This window comes from Anneissia japonica, unplaced genomic scaffold (genome assembly GCF_011630105.1).
Source record: "Anneissia japonica isolate Jap-2015-1 unplaced genomic scaffold, ASM1163010v1 scaffold288283_len76694_cov145, whole genome shotgun sequence".
Lineage (NCBI taxonomy): Eukaryota > Metazoa > Echinodermata > Crinoidea > Comatulida > Comatulidae > Anneissia > Anneissia japonica.
In genome coordinates this window covers 22,406-27,829 of record NW_022713742.1, presented here as the reverse complement: position 1 = coordinate 27,829, position 5,424 = coordinate 22,406, and positions in this window count along the sequence as shown.

Sequence of the window (5,424 nt, the reverse complement as noted above, 5' to 3'; positions counted from 1 at the left end):
GGGTGGATTCGTACATCATGCTGTCTTCGTTCGCACCTTCCGCGTCCCCGTTCGCTTCCCGAAGCCTGTACGCACCGACCATCCTGGTGAGCACGTCCGATTCGCCTTCCGTCTTTTCCAGTTCTCTTGCGATCGATCGAACGTCGCAGGTCAACTGCACCAGAGAAATGCCGACGTTCGCGTTCATCCTCTGCCTGAATCTTGAGGAGGCGCTCCTGCTGGCTGCGTGACACGATGATTCGGTTCGATTTTGGGCGAAATATTCCTTCCTCAGATTTCTGTGTCGTTGGATGATCGGCGCGAACGCGCCGTCCAGATCGAAGTGTCTCTTCATTTTCCAGACGACGATTGAAACCACCCGGATCTCATGCGAGCAATTTAAAGAGGTCCCAAAGCCAGAACACGGACAGCCCGGCGACCAGGAACAGCAACACGCAGATCAGCAAATTCGCGTGTCTTCGGTAACACGGAGGATTGGCGACGACGTCGATGACGGCCACTTCACCTTTGCCCTCGTTCATGCGATTAGAGGTTTTTGAAAATTTCGGCAAAATCCAAAATCCAGAGTACCACCAGCACCACGACGACTACCAAACACACGCAAATGATACAGTGCACGGCTTTGCAAGTCCACGACACCGCCTTCACGGGAGCAAATGCAACGCCCATGCCTAAGCGATGGGGGAGGGAATGAACGGTCAACGTTAACGTTCGTGCGGAAGCGTTCGCTCTCGACGATGGTATGAAACTGACGGTTGTTTGTTTCGCGATAGTTCTAATATCGTCTTTATCTCTGCTGTTGCACGATTTGCACAAGGGTAGGAAGAAACTTTCATCCACCGAAGACCTCCTCGTGTCGACGGTGAGCAACAGGACGAAGGCGAACCTCACGTTTCGTCCGGGATGGTCGAACACAGAAAACAATTTAGCGATCGCGATATCGACGGCGACCCCGACTCGATGGACTCCGGTTCCAAGCGAAATGTTAGGTTGGAGCGCGGAACCTCTGCTGCGAGAAGCCGTTCGCGCGGAACGAAGAACGATGGCGAACGTGGGTACCGTTTATTCGGAGTTTCTGCCGGCGTACTATTCGGCGTCCAGCTCCTGCTACTCGCCGTAGTCTGCATGAATCACGCCCACCAGAGACGCACCGAACAACTGCTGAACGAGCGGTCTTGCAAACTGAGCTTCGGAGATGTGGTCTCACTTCCGAAACCGGATACAGGATCGTGAACGACGAAGGGAATTCCGTTCTCGTACTCGCCGCCGACAGAACGTGGATGCCGACACAACCGTGCGAGGGACCGGACGACGACCACGAGGAGTTCGTCTGCCTCTCCAAGATGTACATGCTGTCGGGAGAGGCGAAGACTTACGTTTTCACGATGTACAACGACACGGTTCGGGATCACAAGGTGCTGGTTCAAGGACCGACGTACGACAAGCGCGGAGGAAAATCCCTGCCAGTTTACATGCGTACCGACTTGTGGAGCGGCAAGATCAGCATCGGCTATCCTCCCGTGTCCAGCGATCGCGGACACGACGAGTCGGGCGACGCTCTCGTCTACGTGGACGGTCGGGTTGTGTCGATGACCGTGTCCTCGAACTTGTGACGGCAGCCGGGTGACCAACACTTTCTCCTAACCACTCCGGTACCCAGTTCGTGCTGCAGCTTCTGCCTGCAAGATCGATGAAGTCGTCCGGACTTCGGGCAGTGTCGCTCGTCCATGTCGAAGAAGAGAAAGTTCCCTCTTCTGACCGTGCGCTTCGTTCGGAGGGACGTTGCACGTTCGACGGCAGACACGATTCTCGACAGATCCTCTTCGGACAGCAACTTCTCGAAAGCATTCCACGTTCGGAACTGTCGGTTGGGCGAAACAACCGGTCGATCGTACGGCTTACGATTCACGCCCGGCGAATGGTCGTAATGCGCGAGTGCTCGAAGAACGTGTAGCTGACCGTCGCCGCCGACGCGTCTCAGACGCCTCACCGGTTTTCCTTCAGACATCTTGCAACATCTCGGCAGCCACAGAGATTTACCGGCAGCGTACACGGAAAGTTCGACGTACCTCATCTCCGGGTACACCTGTCGCAAGGACGTCATCATCGAAGAGAGAGCGGCCATGTTCCGGATCGGTCGGAAAAGCCGTTGGTACACGTGCAGCGAAAGTTTGGCACTGCCGTCGCTGGAGTAGACGTCCGGCTCTTCGGGTAAGTTGCCAAGCTCTCTGGACAGAACGCGACGGAACTTTTCGGCCAGATCCAACGCCGCGGCGTCGCTCCACTGCGGTTGGCTCGAATCGTCGACGTCTAAAGGTATCGTGTACACGAACAGGTCTCCGTCGAAGACTTCGCTGAAAGTTAGGTCGCCACGTGACCTAACCATCCGCTCGAGAACGGTCGGCGATGCCACCATGTATCCCCTCGCGTTGCCTTCGTACACGGACGTCATCACGGACGTGACCGACGGCGCCACGTCGACGCCTCGGAAGCATCTCCAGGATCCAACGTCAGACGTGCCGACCAGAGGAAGGCACTTGGAATACCTTCGAGCGAGAACGAATGGTCGTGGCAGTTGTCCATCGCCCGTCAGCAAACCCACCGATGCGAACTGTCGTGATTGTAGAAATCCTCGATCCTTCTCAGAATTCCGGATCCGTACGTGAAATCCACGAGTTTGCTTTCCGGAAGTTGTTCGTCTTCTTCATACAACATGACGTGTCCCGATAAGTTTTATATTTAAAATCTCACCAACTGTGTAGAGTGTCCAAGAATAATAGAAACTAATGCAAATTTTTCTTGAGTTCTCTCATTTATCTGTTGTTTTCTCGAAACACGTTTCCGGCGACGAAATCCGCCACGATTTTGGGACTTTCCTTCGCGAGCAGGTTGTACTCGACTATCATGTCGAGATTGTACATTATCCACGCTTTCCTCAGATCTCTCACGATGTCCGGAGGAACGCTCATCTCCCGAATCGCCCTTCCGCCGGATCTCGGCTCCGGGTACAGCAGCAGCAGGTTGTCATGTCCGTTCTGCTCGACCACCACCTTGTCGCGAACGAGGTGCAACACGTTCACGCAATGTTCGTAGAGCATCCTTCGAGCTTCGCACGCGGACCGCACGCACAACCTGTCGAATCTATCCTGCAAGCCCATATAACGACGAACGTCCTCTCTCCGGACGACATTCTCGTCGCGATCGCAAGCGTCGGAGAAACCTTCGTCGAACGTTCGAAACCTTCTCCAACGGACGTAAGATTCTAGCCAGGTCATGACGTTGGATCTGTTGCAAATCTTTCTGGATCCGAACGCCATCGAACGCGAATACTACGACCACCGGATCGCCGCCTGCAACGGAGACGATGTCGGGTACTGTTACGACGCCCTCGTGACGTTCCAGACGGTGCCGACCTTGAGATCCAACGGCCGGCTGTCGTGGCCTTACAGAGTTCCGGACTTTGAGATGAAAGGAAAAGATGCGGTGCGGGCGGCCGCGTCCGGCGAGAGGGTCGGGTATGATCCGTACCCGTTCATGGAATCCGCGATCGTCAACCGACTCGGTAACGATGCGGACGCCTACGTTCGCGTGATCTCCGCGTTCAGGAGTCTCGCTCACGAGGTCGGTCTTGCATCGGCGAAGTGCTTCGACCAGCTGTTCATCGCTCACGTTCCGGCAACCCACATCCGCATCTTCAACGTGAAGCTGTCGACGCACAACGCCCGCATAAGGAAGGGACTTGCGTCCGTGGGAAGGGTGATAAGAGATTAGGCCGGCGGCGCTAGGGCCGACGAGTTCGTCGAAGGACTGCGGCAGGCATGAAGAAGCTGAGCGAGGTGTCCACGATCCGTTGTTTCGTGTTCGTGTCCAGCAAACCCGGACTCAAGCTGTCGGTAATCCCGAAACATATCGACATCGAGATTTTCATGAAGGCGAGAAACACGACGGCGGCAAACACCGGAACCGGTACTATCATCGACAACATGACGTGGAGGCGTGTGCAGAAAAATGGGGGTTGAGAAAGTAACGGTACGGTTCTTGGCGAGTAAATGATGACGGTGGCGTCACCTTCGTTCTATTTATCGGCGTTCGCGAAGTGCTAATGACGTGACATTTTTGTGCACGACGAAACTTCCCGCTTCGTAGTCGAGAATGTGGCAGGAGAATGAACGCGGAACGATGGTGACGATGAGGTCGGCCGTGACCGATTCGAGCGAGAGGCTTCATCGACTGACGATACACCGTTCGCGCGGCGATGTTCGCACAGCAGGTCTGGTCAGCGAACGTCGACGCTGGTGGGTGGAAATGCGATCTGACGGACTCACGATCCAATACGATAAAGCGACCAGGTCGTTGTCGACGGTCTCTCCGTCGGGCAAGACCTTGCTGTGGTATCTTCCAGACGAAATTCTCCGATTCGCCGTTCGATGCCGAAGTGGGATCGCCAGCTTTCGATTCACTATCGATTCGAGCGGTTCGACGGTGCATTCTTTAAAGGCTCTCTGCAGATGGACCATAATCTCGTTCAATCTGGACGTGACCCTTTTACCCAACGCTCTGAAAACGTACGTTCTGAACAGTAACGATGACGTAGCATTTCAGTACTCCATGGCATAGGTGCCATTACCTAAGACAAGACCTTTTAGGATACATGTCATATTCAGCGAGTCATACATTATTTGTTTAATAAAATATTGTTAAACGAATATACGGTTTCCATTATATATTTTTTTATTATGTGTGTGTGTATTTTAACAAAAATGAATCAGTGCGAGAGATAAATCAAGAGATGTAAAACAAATTTTTGTTTGTTCTCTTTGGTTCACTTTATTTTACATCGCAAACGCACAATATTTTGCCGGTGTCCGGTTCGTACACGGCACCGTCTAAGCCGCAGCGTAACCAGTATTCGTCCGTCAAGGGAACCGCCTCGGGGAACCCGTTGAGAGCGGGAACGCAAGATCCGACGTCGCTGCCGACGGGAAAGTAGCAGTGCGATCCGAAGAGTCCGCACCCCTCGAAGTCGGGAGAGAGGTACCAGCGGTCTCTGTTGCCTTTGAAATTTTTCTTCGGCCGGCGGACGCTGCACAGGTTCAGCGAGATGCTTCTCTCGCAGCTGTCGCAACATCTCACGTATCGGGTCCCGTCCTCCGCGATTTCCAAGCACGCGCGATTCCAGTTCGGGAGAATGCACGCTTCCTGGTAGAGAAACGGAGTGGCACCTTGGACGTAAACTGAACCGATCACCAGGTCGGAATCCACCTTAAAATGCGCGACCGCGAAGGAGTAGAAAGGCGAAGAGAACAACAGCAATAACAGAAGCCGAAACGGCGAAACGCCTACCGTTCGTTCGATCGGGCTTTGCATCGATGCTACGTTCCGTGCTCGGCGTGGATGCGTCGCCAATACGTCTATCGCCTTGCC